General features: G+C 35.6%; 1 long non-coding RNA gene and 1 pseudogene across 1 annotated transcript in view; one reads left to right on the top strand and one right to left on the bottom strand.

Moving 5' to 3' along the window:
• The window catches only part of LOC120888283 (uncharacterized), a 112,044-nt gene that overhangs the window by 11,915 nt on the left and 79,434 nt on the right, over positions 1 to 20,695 (top strand). The gene's annotated exons all lie outside the window — the stretch shown is intronic.
• Positions 6,262 to 6,631, bottom strand: LOC101972868 (small ubiquitin-related modifier 2 pseudogene; annotated as a pseudogene).

Here is a 20,695-nt window from a genome sequence, read left to right as displayed (position 1 = left end):
ATTTGATTCCCAGCACCACAAAAAGAAAGGAGGGAGGGAAACGCAACCTACAGAATGTGAGAAAATATTTGCAAATCCGGTAAATGATTAATACCAAAATATATTAGGAAATCATCAATTCAACAAAAAATAACCTGAATCCCCCCACCAAAAAAATGGACAAAGGACTTGAATGGATATATCTCCAGAGAAGATATACACGTGAACAAGAATATGAAAAGATGTTCAACATCACTAATCACTTGGGAAATGGAGATCAAAACTACAATGAGATACTTCCTCACATCTATTAAAATAACTACTATTAAAAAACCATAAGTGTTGGCAAAGATGTGGAAAAATTGTAATCTTTGTGCACTATAAATTGGTGCAGCCACTGTGGAAAACAATACAGAGATTCTTCAAGCAGTTAATAATAGAACTACCATATGATCCAGCAATTCCACTTCTGGGTATATAGCCAAAAGAATTGAAAGTGAGACCTTAAAGAGGTACTTGGCACACCTGTGTTCATAAAACTGATATCCACAATACTCGAGTCAGAAGCAACCCACTTGTCCTATCAAGGAATAATGAGGGGCTGGGGTTGTGGCTTAGCAGTAGAGCAATCGCCTAGCCCTGGGTGCAATCCTCAGCCCCACATAAAAATAAATAAGTAAAATAAAGGTATTTTAAAAAGGAATGAATAAAGTGGTATATATGTATAATCATATTCTGTTCAGCCTTTAAAAGGAAGGAAATTCTGTCATATGCTACAGATGTGTGAATCTTGTCATAATACTAAATTAAGCCAGTCACAAAAAGGCAAATTATATATTACTTATATGAGGTATCTTCAGTAGTCAAATTATTTGGTACAGAGTTGAATAGTGGTTGCCAGGGGCTGGAGCGAGGAGAAATGGGGATTTGTTTAATGGGCTTAGTGTTTTCAGTTTTGCAAGATTCAAAAAATTCTGCAGATATGTTTTGTAAAAGTGGATATGTCTTTGTAAAACAAAGTTTTCTAGTTTTCTGACCCCTGAAGACTATGTTATTTATAACACTTTTTGCATCTTTTTATTGTTAGTGTATTAGGTGCGAGAAATAGGAAATACTCAAACCACTTTCAGCAAAAAGATTTGATACAAGAAATCAGGAGTTTACAAAATTATTGGAAAGTTTAAAGGAATGGTCATTTTTCAGGCCTCCAGAAATGATTCCTAAGACTGCTGGATGGTCTAGTTGGGGAGCTGCTACCTCTACAGTAATTAGAATGGCAGGGAATCAGGGGTATCTACTGGACTGTTGAGTTCAAGGACATACCCCTGTAGCAGTGATCCAAGTTAAATAAGGAAATCACTGCTGCCCTACAATGATCTCTCAGCACCCACAGAGTTAGTTGTTAGACACTGACATACTACTACAGAAAAGCCCAGTGTGTCCATAATTAAGTTTGCCATCAAAAACAAAACAGATGGCTGCGGCCTGGGATTCACCTTCCAAGTGCATCTAATTGGCAGAAGCAGAACTCTAGATGAAGGAAATGTGGCTTTCCCCTCTTGATGCCTCTGCAGTGTAAGAAAGAACACTGGCCTGTAATCTCAGCAACTAGGGAGACTGAGGCAAAAGGATTGGAGGTTTGAGGCCAACCTCAGCAACTTAGTGAGGCCCTAGGCAACTTAGCAAGACCCTTTCTCAAGATAAAAAAAATTTAAAAGGGGGTTGGACATGTGGCTCAGTGCTAAGGCACCCCGGGGTTCAATCTGCAGTACCAAAAAAAAAAAAAGAAAAAGAAAGAAAGAAAAAACACTGAAGATTGGCATGGATGCTGAGAGCCAGTTAGTTTATAAGAACCACTACAACTGGTTTGTGGCTTTAGGCTCTTTTCAGGTCTCATCTTTGGCCAACTCCATATCCTTTCATTTGAGAAGCCTTCTCTTACACTCCCTTTTGGATGCCCTGTTGTGAACTTTTATAGCACTAGCTTTATTATGTGTCTATCATTCCATATCATAATTGCTGGTTTCCTACACTGAACTGGCGCTTTTAAAACAGAAACTCAGATTTATCATTGCTAGGGGCTTAGAGTTTTCAGTTTTATAAGATTAAAAAAATTCTGCTTATGTTTTTTTAAACATAGGAATATGCCTTACAACCATACACTTAAATGTGATTTGGATGACAAATTTTTGTAGCTTTTTATAATCATAAATTAAAATTATTTTTTAAAAATAATTAGATGGGACATCAGAGGTAGGCAGAGGACAACTTTTTGTTTACCTCACTAGGTGATTGGTTGTACTTGTTGAGAATGATAAATAGTTCCTGTATTATAACACCTCAAATAATTTTTCTTCCCTGTGTTCTTTGTTTTATACAATTGGATACTGATATCTGTATCTAGTGAAAGTTTAGTAAATGTTAACTGGCTTCTTTTTTGGCAGGATAAAGAGAAGTTCTGTCAGTACTCTATGTATGTGTGTCTTTGACTCTATACCTATTTAAGTTAATAAATGCTATGGAAGAGCTAATGTTTGAAAGTTTCAACAAGAAGTGTACTAAATTAAAATTTCATTTAATACACATACTGCATAAATAGATTATATTTTTATTCCCATTTGAAGGAACAAGGTCTTAGAGAAGGTAAGTAGTTTATTTACAATTACAGAGTAAATGACAAAACTGGACTCACATCAAGTTCTGGCTAATACAAATTTGTACTCTTCACCACTGTGATGATGATGATGATTGTGATCATGATGAATGGTTCCAGACATTGTGCTAGAAATTTTATGTGTATTTTCTGAAGCAATGTATATCCTTGGTAATTGAAATATATAGTGAGGTAGACATAGCTCTTGATATTGGGGATCTCTTCCTGGCTCTGCCACTAATTTATTTTGTGATCTCAGATAAACTACTGACCCTATTGGGCTATACTTTTCTCTTTGACAAAACAGAGAATGATCCTTAAAGTAATTTTAGTTCCAAAAATTTCAGAACTCTGTGAATTAATCCTACTTTGTTTTTCAAATATTTTGTATAATTACTACTTCTATGTAAGGATACTTTACTCACCCTTGAAATTATTAGCTTCTATAGGATCTTGATTTTGTTTTATAGTTTTCTTACATCTTCCATGATTCCTTTTCCACTGCTCTGTATAATATATAACATTCTCATGATAGATGTATATATGTAGTTATATGGATGTAGGCTGAGATCTTCAGGGAAATACCATCCTCATAAAAAACCGTGCTTATTGTCATGTTGACTTCCTTTGGGGACAACATTCAAATATAATTCAAATGAGCACTTTTGGAAACCTTTGAGTTATAGATAGATTTTTATCCTTAAAGCAGAGCTGTGGTAACTGCCCAAGAATATAGTTCTATAACTGAATGCAGAAATGTTTTATTTTTGGAAATGATTTACGTGAGTACAGGTAAAAGGGTCTTTGCCTTTGGACAATGAAGATACTGCAAAGAATTTTCTATAGGGAACCAATTCTCTGCTTCACATCATAGAACAGTCAGAGATTCACAAAATTTTTGACAGTTTTTCTAAATTAACATGAAATGTTAGAGCCCTACAGCAAAAGCCCCAAACTGTGTAGGGTTAGCATGGGGTGGGGGCTGTCCATATGTTGTTGGTCCAGTTTTCCTGAAGAAGTTGAATATAGAGAACTCATAAAGGAAATTGGAAACCGATATTAAGAACCATTCATTTGGGCTGAGATGTAGCTCAATAGTAGAGTGCTTGCCTGTCATGTGTGAGGTGCCACGTTTGATTCCCAGGAGCACAAAATAGACAAACAAGAGAACCATTCATTTGGAAAAACTCTACATATTTAAAAAAAAAAAAAACACCTCTAACCTGTTCATATGTGCATCTGTGCATTTCTTAGTAACTGTCACCATGGTAGCAAGGCAATTTGATAAGGGAGCCTTTTTAGCACAGAGCATACGAAGAAGATTAACAGCTAATTGTGTACTGTCTATACCTTTATTAAATTGTGTTGATCCTTTACCTTTAACTGTTAGACCCTGGCATTTCTCCTCCTTATACCATCAACATGGTACTAAGAATATATTGAACATTCAAATATATGTATTTACTAACTGAATTAAATGAATAGTATTTCTGTTATGTCTTCCTTTCCAAGCTACCTGGGCAGCAATTTGCTTTTTAAAAATCACCTCTACATTTGTCTGGGGAATCAAATCGAATCATTTTCCTGACTGGCCCAACATGGATCTCATGTTGGGGGGTTAAAAGGACAGCAATTAGGTATTTGGAAATACTGTATGATTAGGTAAGTAGAATAGTAAGTAAATTCACAGTCATCAGGCCATTCAAGGCCCAGAATTTTGTGTGAGGACTTCTAGTGACAAGTTTGGCAGCAGTTCCTGAAGTGCTTAATATCAGGCCTGAGTTAAAACCTTGAGAACAAGGAGTTCCACTACTAGGACTTCAAATTGAGAAAGCTTTTTAAGCCCCCACCTCCTCCTTATATTCAGTTAGCACTCAGCTTGGGAAGCCTCCTTATTATACCTCCTTGAGTTAATGATCATCTCTTATATAGCCTTTTCCCTAGTGTGTTCTTACATTTCATTTTTAATTGTCAGGTATATAATTGTTCTGAATTTTAGTTACTTCCATATCTATTTTTAGTATTTTGTTTCACATTTCTTTTTAAAAGAGCTTAAATGTAGATACACCCTTTTTATTTTAATAGTACCTTTATTTGCTATTTTGAGATCTGGGTTCCTGTAGTTTCAGCAGACCCTCAGGATGTGCCACACCAGCTTATAGATTGATATTCTCGTCATGTTCAAGTTTGAAAACAGCTGCAAGAATTTGGCCTTGGAATTCTTTAGCAGTAGTTTCCGTTGCTAAAGACCAAATTTGGCCACTCTAGTCGATCAGCCACTGGGCCAATATCATCAGCATATTATCACCCTCACTGAGACAAACTAAACCAGATCAGCCTCTTGCAGAACAAGTTGGAGAAGCTACTTTTCCTAGAAAGGGACAGGTTAAATCCTTGCAAACCTGCTAAGGAATTTGACCTAGTTCCTTGAAACTAGAATGTTATTTGAAAGAAAAACTGGTTGCAAATGTGTTCTTCAAAATTACTTTTGAACCCCTCTGAGACAGGGGGAAAGTAGTTCTCTTTACATGGCCTCACCTTCACCACCAATTAGTTCAATTTAATGTGAAGTTGGGGAATAAACAAATAGTACAATTTCATTTTATCAAAAGAATATGTAGGTCTCTAGTTGTAAAAGTCTGATTACAGACTGAATAAGAACTTGCAGTTCTGGCACTCAGTGCTTTTTACTTTTTTTCCCCATGTGTAATTTATACTCTGTCAAAATAACTTGAATGTCCTAAAAATGTCTCCTTTTCTGCTTCTGTACCTTTGCAGTTGCATACCACTTAGACTGAATGTGTTACTAATTTTTAAGCCTCATCTCCAGTGTTAACCTCCTCCATGAAAATGTTACTGGTTGCCTGAATGAAGTTTAACCTATTTCCCATGAAACTTGCAATCTTCTGGTCATTTGTTATGAAATCCCTGATGACTATAGTTATATTCTGTGGTTAGCTTACTCATCTTGCTACACTGGAAACAACTTTTTTTTTTCATTTTAAATAAGAAGTTTATTTAAATAACAAGATGCTTGACTTGAAGGGAAAACTATGTAGGAATCTTATTTTTAAAGAATACTTTACCCCTACTTAAAGACAGATTGTGCTACATGTAATAGCAACATACAAAAAGTTACAAAATTGTCCACGGTTTTACAATGATAAATGAAAAACATTAAAATTCTTCAAGTGAACAAGGTATGCAAGGATTTTTATGTTGTTCAGGTTTTTTCGTTTTATATTTAAACAGTGAGAGCAAAATAACTCACTGGAATATAAAGATAAGGCTGAATGAGCACGCCACTAATGGAGAAAGGGGATATTTTCACAGAACCAGTATATTTTCCCATTCCATCTCTATCCGATGTCAATCAAAATATATTATTGGTCATTTAGTTTTTTTGTTTTTTTTTTTTATGCAATATGGGGAGAGGGGCAGGCTGGGGTTGTGGCTCCGGGGTAGAGCGCTTGCCTCGCACGTGCAAGGCCCTGGGTCCACTCCTCAGCACCACATAAAAAATAAATAAAATAAAATGCAATATGCTTGTGCACATACACCAGTTACTTTTTGTACAATAAAGGAATGGGGAAGGGGAAAATGAAAGAGAAAACTATACTGTAGTCAGGATGTGGTGGAACCAAATTGCAGTTTTCTAATTGAGAATGTATTCTTGGTCTGTAAAAACAGAGTTCTGGAGTAAAGTAGTAAATTCCCTTTTTAGTAGACACCTCCTGTCTGCTGTTGGAACACATCAATTGTCTCTTCATCCTTCATTTCCAACTGTGCAGGTGTGTCTATTTCATTAATTGGCTGCCCGTCAAATGGGAATCTTACCTGCCTCATCCACAAATCCTGTCATTCACAGTATGCTTCCATTACTTTACTATGCCTCTTAATCTTAAACTGCTCCACAGAACCAGCCTGCCCTGCCACCTTCAAGTTAATATAATCATTGTTCTCAGTCCTGGCTCCTTCCTTGGGCTTTTCTTTGGCCATGGTGAGCACCAGAGTCTCCTCAGTTGCCGCTTCACAAGAGGTACCAGAGCCTCACTGAAGGAGCACACAAGCAGCTCCAGGAGCAGCAGAAGTTGGAAATTTCTTGAAGATAGTCACTGGGTCTTATCAATTTTTGAAGTGCCTAACACAGAGCTCTGTAATTAGCTATTGGAGTAATTATAACAATTTGTTTTGCTAGTACTATACTATTGAACCCTAGCAAATAACACTTATTTTCATCTTTTTTAAAAATATGAATGTTATTCTTATTTACAGCCATTATTTAAACTTCAGAACTGTATTGGAAATAAACCTTTGTCAACATTTTCTTTCCAGTTAATTCTGTAGAAGATTGAACCATTCATTAGGACTCCCTTTATGCTTTAAATGATTATGGATTTTTTTTCTAGTAACATCATTAAAATTCACATGTGCACTTCAGAGATCTTTTGAATGTATTTTATAAAGCATGGACATATCATTAAATTTCTAATTCCTCTGAACATTTGTTCGCCCTTATCGTTCTTGTCTGCTTTACTAAAAGGTGGTATTTTCATTCATTCATCTATTTACATAGGAGGTAAAGGTCTGCTTGGGCCCTTGGGGCCTTGTTTTCTTCATGATTAAAAAATTCTGTCTAGAAATGTCCTCTTCCTGACACTTAATGATAAAACCAAACATCCTTTTCCTTTTTTTAAATTGGCTATCACCAGCTGAGCAGCATAAAGAGAAGAGATGAAACAAATTATCCTAGAATTGAGCCTGAAAGTGAATTACTGAGAAGCTTCACTCATGAAAGCAAAGAAATTTCTATATGCTTTATTTCCTGAAATGTCTAGTTTCTTGAAGAAGGTTTGTAATATGTCACTGGGAATATTCTAAAGACTCAAGGCAAAAGAGATGAAACAAAATTGTTCTTAACAAAATTTGGAACTCTACTCTGGCTCATGTATGATTAATAGCCCTGGGTTTCAACTTTCCAAGTATCCTGAAAACTTTATTTCTAAAGTAAATGCTCTTCCAGTCAAGACATCACTATTATAATAAATATAATTCTTTTCCCCATCTCCTCCTTTTGCAAAATAGCTGTGATTCTGCCAATTTCTTTCCCGTGTCTTTGTCACTCTCTGCACCACTCTGTCTAATCATATCCCTAATTTTTCATCTTTTTATTCTAATTACTGTATCATAATACTTAGCCATAAAATATTTTCTTACTTTTTAAGGTAATTTCTAGTCATATTCTAATTGAGTTTTTTTTTTAAAGAGAGAGAGAGAGAGGAGGGAGAGAGAGAGAGAATTTTTAATATTTTATTTTTTAGTTCTCGGCGGACACAACATCTTTGTTGGTATGTGGTGCTGAGGATCGAACCCGGGCCTCACGCATGCCAGGCAAGCGTGCTACCGCTTGAGCCACATCCCCAGCCCTCTAATTGAGTTTTTTTTAGAACATATTTCTCATTAATAATAACTATTGAGCATCTACACTTAGCCAGCTTGTGGTCTACTTAAAGAGGTACAGTAGTAAACAAATAACACAAGGCCCTGCTTTATGGAACTCATAGTCAAAAGGAAGTGATATTCATTAAATAATAGCATAAATAGCCATATAGTAACTTAGTTTGTATAATAGGGTAGAATCAGAGGTAGCCTTATTGAGAAAGTGACATTTAAGTTTCATCTTGTGGATGTGAATGGAAATAAACCCAGTGAAAGTGGCAGTATTCCTCCAGGAAGAGGGTCACAGCAATGTATAAAGATGAGTTGTGAAGGGACTTGGCATGTTCAAAGTAAAGAGGAAAGACTGGTGGAAGGAACAATGTAGGTAAGCCAAAGGTACAGTGATTTGAGGTAAGGTACACAGAACAATATAAGCAGTGCAACCAAAAGCCATTCAGTATTTTGGATTTAATCCCAAGAAAATTAGAAGAGCTACTGAAAGGTTGCAAGTAAAGAAAATATATAATGAGGTTGATTAATAACTAGGGATAAACCAAAAATTCAGAGACCATTAAAGAAAACATTATTGCTGTAATCTTAGTGTAGAATGATATTGGCTCAGACTATTACTAGAGTTGGAGAGAAATTAGTGTTTTTTAACCATACTGTGGACAGAACTATACTGATCAATTTGGGATGAGTTTGGATCTATCCTGCCTAGAGGGAGAAGTGCAGTGACCTATTAATGCAGCATAGGAGCCTGATTCAAGGCTAATTCATGATAATATAGTATTTCATTATGGAAAAAAGCAGATAAAAGAAGAGTTAACTATATTAGAGCAAAAATTCCATGAGATCAGGGGATTATATCTTGTTTACTACTGTATCTCCAGTACCTGGAATAGGTCCTGACACATAGTAGGCATGACATAAGTATTTATGGAATGAATACATAAGCCCCCAAGTGCAGTACAGAGGCTAAATTGTCTTGCCCAAGACTGACTAAATTTTAGATTAAATTTCGTCACCAACTCCTCATGTTAACTCTCCAAGAGGACAATGAGATGAAATTTCTTGTTTTCAAACCTGGGAAGTTTAGGATTAAATTAACTAGCTGCTATGGAATGAAATGTTTGCCCTCAATCACTACAAATTAATATGTTGAAACCTAAACCCAGTGTGATGGTGTGGAGGTAGTGCCTTCAAAAAGTTATTTGGTCATGTGGGCAGAGCCTTCATAAATGGAGTAGCATTAATTCATTTTCTGTTGCAAACAAAGAGTGGATAAGTTATAAAGAAAACAGGTTTATTAGGGCTCAGGGTTATCCAACTTCAAGGCCATATTGAGTGACAAGAGACAGGGAGTTAAGACTCTCACAATCCAGTCATCTCTCCTCTGAACCTTCTTGCATTTGCATTCTCTGACACATAAGCTTTTGGGGAGCATCTCACAAACCATAACACAGAGTGTGTCTGCGTTTGTATGCTGAACTCCTGGCTTTAATTACAAGCCATCAAGTAAGTAGGAATTCGTCAGTGCTTATATCACACATCTATAAGACATACAGATCCCCTCACCAATAAGTCCTGAGAACAAAACCTTTCCTGACTATAAACATCTTCCAGCTTTCCTAAACTGAATCTTTCAAGTTTAAATAATTGAATCCACCAATAAGCTCTGAGAGTTCATCTGGTATCTTGCATGAATGGGTCTACAACAGAGACTGGTAAACTATTGTCTATAGGACTAACTGAGCAGCAACTTGTTATTATTTTTAACAGCTTTATATATATATATATATATATATATATATATATATATATATATATATATATATATATATATACCACATGCTATACAATTCATCCTTTTAAAGTGTAGAGTTCAATAATTTTTAGTATATTCACTGACTTATGCAACCATCACAAACAATTTTATATTTTCATGACACACGCACCCAGAATCCTCATACCCATTTACAGTCATTCCCCTGTCCCCACAATCTGCTCAGCCCTAGCTAATCTACTTTGCATTTTGATAGATTTGTCCATTCTGTTCATTTCATATAAATGAAATCTTGTAGTAAGGGATCTTTGTGACTGGCGTCTTTCACTTAGCATGTTTTTGGTACCAGGCATTGAACTCATGGACACTCAACCACTGAGCAATATCCCCAGTCCTATTTTATATTTTCATTTAAAGCCAGGGTCTCACTGAGTTGCTTAGCACCTCACTGTTGCTGACACTAGCTTTGAATTTACAATCCTCCTACCTCAGCCTCCTGAGCCGCTGGGATTACAAGTGGGAGCAACTGCACCTGCAACTAAGCATGGTTTTTGATTCATCCATGTTGTAGCACATCAATATTTCATTCCTTTTTTGAAGCCAAATAATATTCCATTGTATAGATATTTCATGTTTAGTTTATTCACTGCTTAGTTGATAGTCCTATAGGTTATTTCCACTTTGGGGATTATTAGGAATAACATTGCTATGAATTTTCACATACAAGTTTTTCTTTTTTAAGTTGGACACAACCTTTTATTTTATTTATTTATTTTTATGTGGTGCTGAGGATCGAACCTAGGTCCTCACACATGCTAGGTGAGCCTGCTACTGCTGAGCCACAACCCTAGCCCCTCATATACAAGTTTTTGTTTGAAAATGTTTCCATTTCTCTTGGGTATATACCTAGAAGTGAAATTGCTGGAGCTTATGATAACCCTGTTTAACTGTTTGAGGAGCTACCAAACTTTTTCTGAGGCAGCTGTGACATTTTATATTCCCATGAGTAATGTATGAACGTTCTAATTTCTCCTTATTCTTGCCAGCATTTTTTATTAGAGTCTCCCAGGGTGAGAAGTTGTATCTCATTGTTAAAGTTTGGATCTTAAATGTCCCCCAAGAGTCCATGTGTTATAGGCTTGGTGCTGCTATTGGAAAGGGGTGAAAGACCTTTTTTCCCCGTCTAATGAGAGATCTTCCGGTTATTGGGGACATGCCTTTGAAAGGGATTGTGAGACCCTAGCACCCTCCTCACTCTTGCTTCCTGGCAATGAGGTGAGAAGTTTTACTCTGACAAACGCCTCCTCCATGATGTGCTGTCTTGCCACAAACCCAAAGCAATGGGACCAACTGTTCATGGACTGGAACCTCCAAAACTATGAGCCCAAGGAAACCATTTTTAATAAGTTAATTATACCAGGTATTTTGTCACAGTGCAGAAAATTCACTAACACACTCATTCTGGGTTCTTTTTTTTTTTTTTTTTTTTTTTTTTTTTTTTTTTTTTTTTGCAGTGCTAGGGATTGAACCCAGGGCCTTGTGCACACAGGAAAGTGCTCTACTGAGCTATACCCTGTGATTTTTGTTTTGCATTTCCCTATCCTACAGCCTGTTTTTTTTGTTGTTGTTGTTTGTTTTGTTTTGTTTTTGCCACTTGAAAAACTAAGAATTCTTTTTACATTTTGTAATTGTTGAAAAAAGAAAGCATTTCATGACCCATAAAAATATGGAATTGAAATTTCAGTGACTATATATAAAATTTTATTAGAAAACAGCCATTTTGGGCTGGGGTTGTGGCTCAGTGGTAGAGCACTTTCCTAGCATGCATGAGACACTGGGTTTGATCCCTGGCACCACATAAAAATAAAAACACCTAAATAAAGATATTGTGTCCATCTACAACTAGAAAAAATATTAAAGAAAAAACAGCCATATCTGTTCATTTTGTATTTGGCTTCTCTTCTTGCTACAGTGACAGAGTAGTTGCAGCAGAGCCCATATGGTCATTGAAATATTTACTATCTTGCAAAAGTTTACCAATCCCTATTCTACAGTATAGATGGATGAGACTACAAAGGATCTGGGATAGGAAGAAAGAAATGTGACTGCCCGGTGGAAATGATTTTTTTTTTTTTTTAGGAAATCAAGATGTTATGGAACTTAAGTAGATCACCATATTTTTAACTGAACTATTACAAAATCTTTCCAACTCTGAGTTCTCCCTGTAGTTCAAATCCTAATCTATTGCCCTGATCATATTATCTTATTCATCAGAAACCTTCAGTGGTCCCCTCCTTCCTCCACTACAAACCTCTCAGCCAGGACCACTTAGCAAGGTGCTGCATGATTGGACCTTATCTTACCTTTCTAGTTGTTTTCCAGCACTCATCTGCAGTAGAACCAGACATCTGGCCCTGAATTTCAGGATTGCTGCTTTTGGTCTTACGTTCTCTTCCACTTGGAATGTAATGTTTTTGTCTTCTCTAAGTCGTAGTCACACTTTATTATTGTGAAATATTCCAAGCATATAGAGAAGTGAAGAGGCTAATATAGAAGTATCTATGAATTAACCACCAAGCTCTGTCAAATCTTATATTTTCCATGTTGCTTTAGTTTTAAAAAATATTACAGACTTAAATATTTCTTAAAACCTCCTCAAATACCAAATCTTCCAAGTAGGCCTTGTTGATCTATTCAGTCAGAGTTAAACTATTCTTCCTGTGGTTTCATTTATTTATTTCTTTGTTTGTTTGTTTGTTTTTTACAGAGAGAGAGAGAGAGAGAGAGAGAATTTTTTAATATTTATTTTTTAGTTTTCAGCAGACACAACATCTGTGTTTGTATGTGGTGCTGAGGATCAAACGTGGGCCGCATGCATGCCTGGCGAGCGTGCTACCGCTTGAGCCACACCCCCAGCCCTGGTTTCTTTTTTTAAAAAAAAAATTTTTTTAGTTGTAGTTGAACACAATACCTTTATTTTATTTATTTATTTTTATGTGGTGCTGAGGATCAAACCAGGGCCTTGCACATGATAGGTGAGCACTCTACTGCTAAGCCACAACCTGGGATTGAACCCAGGGTCTTGTGCACAGGAAAGTGCTCTACTACTGAGCTATACCCAGCCCCTCCTGTAGTTTCTTGTAACACTTTCTTTGTACCTCTAACATCTGAATTTCTCTGCCCTTGTACGTTTTCTTCAGGCATTCTTTTTTTTTTTTTTAGTTATAATTAGACATATTATCTTTTATTTATTTACTTAATGTGGTCCTGAGAATCAAACCCAGTGCCTTATACATGCTAGGCAAGCACTCTACCATTGAGCCACAACCCCAGTCCCTCTTCAAGTATTCTTTAGTGAAGCCAAGCCCTTGTCCTGAAATAGCAGAGTGATAGCCCAGATGGACTGGAGCATGGGTGGAAAACACGGGCTAACGCCTAGCAGAGCCCACTGTTCCGGTGTGGAACTTTGGCAAGCCAAGGCCTGCCAATCTGTCGTGCAGCTCAGCTGGTCCAGTGTAGATGCCTGATCCACATAGCACCATATTCCAGAACCCCCAAAGCATCCCCATCCATGATGACCTCAACTTCCCACCTCCCTACAAGCAGGCAGGAAGGTGGAAGTGGGCCAGACCTGAATGTGATTGCAGAGCTAACCAATAGCATTGGTACTTTTCCCAGCCCTTATTAGCATAAACGTGAACCAATTGTGTTGGAACTCTTCCAAGTCCTGATTAGCATAAATTTGGACCAATAGCACCGGTACTTTCCAAACCTGATTAGCAAAAATTTAGGCCAATAGTGTTGACCCAAGTACTATATAAAACCCTAGACTAGCACATAAGGGGCAACCTCTCTTGGGACCCCTCTCACCCTGTGGGAATTATATTTCTATTCCCCCTTGAATAAATCTTACTTTTACACTCACTCATCCTCATCTGTAGGTCTCATTTTTCAAATTTGCAAGCCAAGAAGAAATTGGGAGTAGTCTACTATAATACTGGAGGGCATAGCTTGTCATTAAGAGCTGCAACATGTTTCTCAGCTATAGAGGCCTACAGCTTATACAGACCCCATCCACCAGCAGAAGTGGAGAATCTAGTTTAACCTCCAACTCAGATTTCATTACCATGATCATTCCCATAGAATGGTACAAAAATAATTTTAGGTAATCCAAGGAAAGACATTTAAATGTTTTTAATTGTTTTTATTTATTCATGTATATTGGAAGTATGTACACACATGTACTTAAAAATATATTTCTAAAACATCAATTCTGTTATTTCCCAAATATTTTTTAGGAAAATCATAAAGTAGATATAGATATTGGAAAAATATTGAGCAAATAATATTAAAAAATATTGAGTAAAAACAATTCAAAAGATATGACAAAAATTTTGAAGGTTGTGCTCAAGTAATTGCACATAGAAAAATTTAGCTTACTAAAATTCAAATCCTTGCCAACAGACCCAGTTTTATTTATTTTTGTATCCTGCAAGCATCCAACAAAGTCAGAATAGATGTTTATTGAATTGAATTGATTTCTTTCTAGGGCAGTAAGACCTTTTAAAATCATAGGAAACTTCCCAAACCTTCTGACTGACAACTTTTAAATATTTTCCATGCACTGAATGCCAGTGCCAGGGACAGATGGCTCATTTCCCCCTCTTCCTTCCCTTCCCATTATGACAAGTTGCCCCAGTTTGGAGCTTGATAAATACAAAATAATACTAATAATAGTCATCCTCTGAAGGAATGAGGACTCAAGATTGCCAGAATGCTTACGTTAGTTTTGCTCCAACAAACCAGTGTCAGCATATTTCAGTTTGTGAACCACTTGGATTCTTGGATTTGGTCCAGTTCACACACTCACACACAGATACACACCCACACATAGTTTTTCTCAAAATGCTTTATATATTTTTTAGAGAAATCTTTCTCAGGCTCCTTAAAAATCACTATTTAATGCCATTTTCTCATTATTGTTCACACTGAGACATCTGAAGTCATGTTGACAACTGAATTTAGTCTTGAGACTTGGTATTGAAGAGTCATTTTGTTATGTAGCAACCCCTAGCCACAATGTCAGCCAAATTATATCATATGGTTACAAAACTGCTGTACTATATTCTAATTTTTCTCAGTAAATGTGACTTTTCAGAAGTTTTTCTCCTTCTACCCTAAAATGACCTCAGATATTAGAGGAACCTAATTATAATAAAACTTTTACTATATTTTCTTATTTATAGCCTGAATTTTTGAAGGGTGTTTTGAAGACACCCTTCAAAAGTAGAGGGAACCATTTAAGTCTCTGAGTCGCAAAAGGAGATAAGAACAATATTTCTGAAGTTTGTATTGACCTCCAAAGCACCTCTCAGTTTGGAATAGGTATGCTTCCTGAGGGAGGTCTGTGAAACTTCTATAAATGACATTTTATTCTGTTTCTTATTTCCTATTGCTATGACACAGGTTTTTCCTGATTATAACCCTAGGTCAGCTGGGTAATTCCAGCTACTCAGGAAGCTAAGGCAGGAGGGTTCAAGGCCAACCTTAGCAAGTCTCTATCATAAAAAAAAAAAAAAAAAGGAAAATTCCTAGGACTAGACTGGCTTATAAACAGAGTATATAACCTTATACTTTATCACCCAAATCAGTATACTTCTGATTGAAAGGAAGTGCTGGGGGCGGGGGAGGCATAAACCAGTGCCCACATAGGCAATCCATGACGTTTGATAGGTCAACATAAGTAAAACACTTGGGCTCTTATCTTCTATGGCTAAAGCCTCTCAAATTAAGGTCTATACATTTCAATTTGAAAGTCTGTGAGGTTTTTCTGAAAATATAAACTTTTGTTTAAATCACAATGAAATGCCTGTGATTTAAGTGTTTCTGTTTGCATTGTTTATTGGTCTGTTGTTTGTCCTTACATGGGAAAACTTTGATTGTCTTTGGTCAGAGAACAGAGGTGACATTAACTCACAGTGAAATGTTAGGGTGAAATGAGTCGATATAAAGACTTGTAGTGGTCTGAAAAAGTGCAACATGATAGTAGGATGCTGAATTCAGGAATCCATATTACAGCATTCTGTCATATTCACTTTACAAGAAACGGTTTGGGCAACACATCATTTGTTACACTGATATTAAATTGCATTTAATTGTATAAACTTAGATTATAAATTTGTGTTTTTATAATGGCATAGTAGTTTTCTTACATCTAGATTTGTTAGCACATATTAAAGAGAATGAGAGAAAAATCATTTTAAAGGTTTGTTTGAATTTTAAGAATCAATGTTAATATGACATTAAAAACATTGGCAACAAATGCAACAATAGAAAAGTGAAAGGACATCAAACTAAAAAGCTTCCACACAACAAAACACTAAAATGGAAAGGCAACCATTGAATGGGAGAGATGATACAAGAAAAAAAAAAACATTCAAAAGTAAAAACAAAAACAAATCTAAATGAACAAAAGACCTAAATAGACATTTTCCCAAACAGTACTAATGACCAAGAGGTATCTGAAAAGATGCCCAACATCACTAATCATTAGGAACATATAAAAATCATAATGAGATGTCACCTTGTACTGCTAGCATGGCATTTGTCAAAATGACATAATGTTGTAATTATTACAGAAAATAATATGGAGATTCCTCAAAAAAGTTGAACTACCATATGACCCAACAATACCACTTCTGGGTATGAATCCAAAAGAATTACAAAGGGGTTTTGAGAGAATATTTGTATTCTCATGTTCACTGCAGCATTGTCTATAGTACTGAAGAGGTAGAAACATCTGAATGTCCTTGAATAAATGAGTAAATTTTTAAAATGTGGTATGCAAATACAATGAAATATTATTCAGCTTAAAAGAGAAGAAATTTCTGTTACATGCTCCAACATAGATTTCTAAGACAATGAAGTAAGTCAGTCAAAAAAAAAAAAAAAAAAAGAAACAATTTATTACAGGATTCCACTTATATTTTCTAATTAGTCAAACTCAGAAACAAAAAGGAGAATAAGAATGCCAGGCAGTAGGGAAATTAGTTACTATTCAGTGGGTAAATGGTTTCAGTCATATGAATAGACTGGTGAATAGTTCTGGTGTATGACAAGGTGCATATAGTATATACACAGGGCTGGGGATGTGGCTCAAGCGGTAACGTGCTCACCTGGCATGCGTGGGGCGCTGGGTTCGGATCCTCAGCACCACATAAAAATAAAATAAAGATGTTGTGTCTACCGAAACTGAAAAATAAATATTAAAAAAATTCTCTCTCTCTCTTTTAAAAAAAATAGTATATACATAAAACATTGAGGATAAATTAGTTGTTGGAGGTTTAAGCTATATTTTTAAATTTTTATTGCATATATTTAAGGTAAACAACATGATGTTATAAGACATATATATTAAGATAAACTACATATATAGTAAATATATATGTGTATAATATGTATATATGGTAAAATAGTTACTACAAATATATGTGTATATTTTACTATATATAGATAGTAAAATGGTTACTACTGGATCAAATTAACTTATCCAGTGTTTTTTTTTACACTTAAAAAAATCAATGTTCCATGGTTAGATCATAATTTTGCCTTTTCTTCTCTTTTTAATACAACTGTGCCCTCTGGTGGTTATAGTTTCTAATAGATGTACTCCCTTTCCAAATTCATTTGTAGGTCATCAGTGTGGAACAGGATAAATTGCCTGTAGGGGTAAGGACTTTGATTTTAATGCTGGGTAGTATAAAGCAATACAAAGGTTTTAGTTGTTGTTTTGGTTTGGTTTTGCAGTACTAGGGATTGAACCCAGGGGTATACTGAGACATATCCCAGCCCAATACAAAGGTTTTTAGTAGAAATTTTGATTCTCTAATTCAAAAATCACTTCCAGGACTGGAGTTGTGGCTCAATGGTAGAGCGCTCACCTAGCATACACGAGGCACTGGGTTCAAGCCTCAGCACCACATAAATGTAAAATAAGGATACTGTGTACATCTAAAACTTAATAAATATTTTTTTAAATCACTTCCATTTTAAAAGAATGGACTTTAGGGGTCGAGGATGAGAGCACAGTCTCTAAATAAGCTATTGCAATAGTTGTTGGATGTTTAAGCTAGGGGGTAGCCAAAATTATGGAAAATCAATAGATCAGGAATATATTTTGAAGGTATTGCTAGTAAGCACTTCAGATGGATTGTATTTATGGAATGAATAAAATGGGGAAAACAAATCTCTCAGGTGTCTCTTAAGCAGTGGAGTAAATAGAACAGACTTGTTGGGTACAAATATGCCACAATGAAACTCACTCTTCTGTATCATTAATACATACTAATAAAAGGAATTCTGTTTTGAGCATGTTTAAGTATATTATGCCTATGCAATAATTTATAATTAAATGATTTGACTTGATTTGTGATTTATCCAAATCTGTGCAAGAATAAGTAATGTTATAGCAAAGTGCTATACTACCCGGGAAATTAAAATAAATTGTATACAATAAAATACAAAGGCACAAAGTAATTGTTTCTGTTAACTTAATAGCTATCATTTACTGAGGGGGTTTCTATTTGTTTGAACCATATGGGATTGCAGATCTCAACAATATTGGACCTTCAAAATGGCAATGTCATATATTTCATCCTACTTTAGACTATCCACAATACTAGATGTTTATATTAAAATTAATATTCATAAAACTCTGAATATAGGCTTTTATTATTGCATAATTGATTATACAGAGGCCCTGAAAGAGTTATGAGAAGTAGATGGGTAGGCAATATTCAAAACAAGTTCTTATATAGCATTTGGATTCTTATCCACAAAATTACAGTACTCAGATTTCTAGCCAACAAATCACACTGCCTCCCCCAAATGGGAAAAGCTTCAGATCCAAAACACACAGAAGAGCTAACTGGATGGAGAATTGCATTTTCCTTTCTATAGAGAGGCAAATTCAAGTTGACCTTAGAAGTCTGTACTATATTTAGAAGTAAATACAGTGAACACAGAGAAATCAGACAATTATTTATCACTATTCCATTTCCTCAAAAATTCCCATCAAATACATTCTTTAAAAAATTTCCAGCTTCTCTTCCATATTTATCATTGAACTTCTCTATTCTGCAAATGTGTTAAATATAAAACAAGTGGTTCTAGACTCAGAAAAAACATAGAACACTAATGATTGGAGCATATCAGCAGTCAACAAGCTTGATCACTCTCATCAGCTGCTTTATAGCATATTTGCTAATGTAATCATAAGTTTTCCTATCACAATTAAAAGCAGCATTAGCAAGGAGTAAGATTCAAGATGAAAATATGGAAAATACTTTTTTGGAGGGGTGGGTGGGTACTGGGATTGAACCCAAAGTCACTTTAGCACTGAGCTACATCCCTAGTCCTTTTTATATTTTATTTTGCAACAGGGTCCCACTAAGCAGAAGAAATTGACAGTTAAATCACACTCCTACTAATGCAAAGTTGAATTTTTAACATTCAAATGAATCTGTTCTCCAATGCTATATAGGCCAGGAGTTCTCGGATTGTAGTAGCTGGTCTCTAGAGTAGCCCCACAAAAGGGTCGAACTTGTTAATGTCTCTAAATTCTCAGCCGCCTTTGGTATTATTTTAATAAGAAGAATAAATACTAATCCAGGCTCAATGGCACATACCTGTAATCCTAGCAGCTTGGGAGCCTAAGGATCATAAATTCAAAGCCAGTCTCAGCAACTTATCATAGGCCCTAAGCAACTTAGTAAGATCCTGTCTAAAAATTAAAAAAGGGTGGCTCAGTGGTATCGCAACCCTGGGTTCAATTCCCAGTACAAAAATAATAATAAGTACTATTTACTGAGTCCTTACTACATATGAGGGACCCTAATTAGTGTTTCACCCACAACTTTTCATTTATGTCCCCTAACTCTTTACAATAGGTTGTATACATTCTGTTTTAACTGAAGTTTGGAGATGTCATTAACTTCCCAAGTCCAAAACAAGTGTAGAGATGGGATTTAAACTCATACATTTTAGCTTCAAAATCAATACTCTTAAATTGTACATACAAAGTGTGTATGTGTGTGTACTTTCAAAAATACTTTTTTAAAGAATGGCTTTATGACTTTTGCTGGTAAACGGATATAACTGGAGACTACCATGCTAAGTGAAATAAGCAAATCCCAAAAAACCAAAGGACATATGTTCTCTCTCATATGCGGTTGCTAACAGACAATGTGGGCTGGGTGGGGGAGACAGAAGTTTGACAAAGGGGAATGATGAAAGGAAGAGGGGGGGATGGGAATAGGAAAGACAATGGAATGAACTTTCCTATGTTCATATTGAATACATGTCCAGTGAAACACCACATCATGTATAACCACAAGAATGGTATCCTAAGTAGAATAAGTTACACTTCTATGTATGTATGTCAAAATACACTCTACTGTCATGTATATCTAAAAAGAGCAAATAAAAAAATACTTTCTAAAATGGTAGAAATGATTGTCTTTGGGGTAAGTAGGGGTGGTAAATCACTGCACTCACATCATGAAGGTGTTCAAAGGATATAGAATCTTGAAACCAGCTCAAAAACTAGGCTCTGTATGCTTGCCTTTCTGGTGACATTTGTATTCTTAAAAATATATTTATGTGATTTCCATATTCAAGTTTGTTTCTTGCTTGAGGTCAGTGTTTAGGTAAAGTATTAAATGTGTCTGATCACCAACAGAGATGGCTTATTAGGTGATTTTCTTGCATTTGGTAATAATGCAAACAAATTCACAAGCATAAAAGAATTATGGAAGAATAACGCTTTTAAAGTGTTAATA

Source organism: Ictidomys tridecemlineatus, chromosome 6 (assembly GCF_052094955.1).
Source record: "Ictidomys tridecemlineatus isolate mIctTri1 chromosome 6, mIctTri1.hap1, whole genome shotgun sequence".
Classification (NCBI taxonomy): domain Eukaryota; kingdom Metazoa; phylum Chordata; class Mammalia; order Rodentia; family Sciuridae; genus Ictidomys; species Ictidomys tridecemlineatus.
Note: the sequence above shows the minus strand (reverse complement) of the source record. Positions and strands in the feature narration are given on the sequence as shown.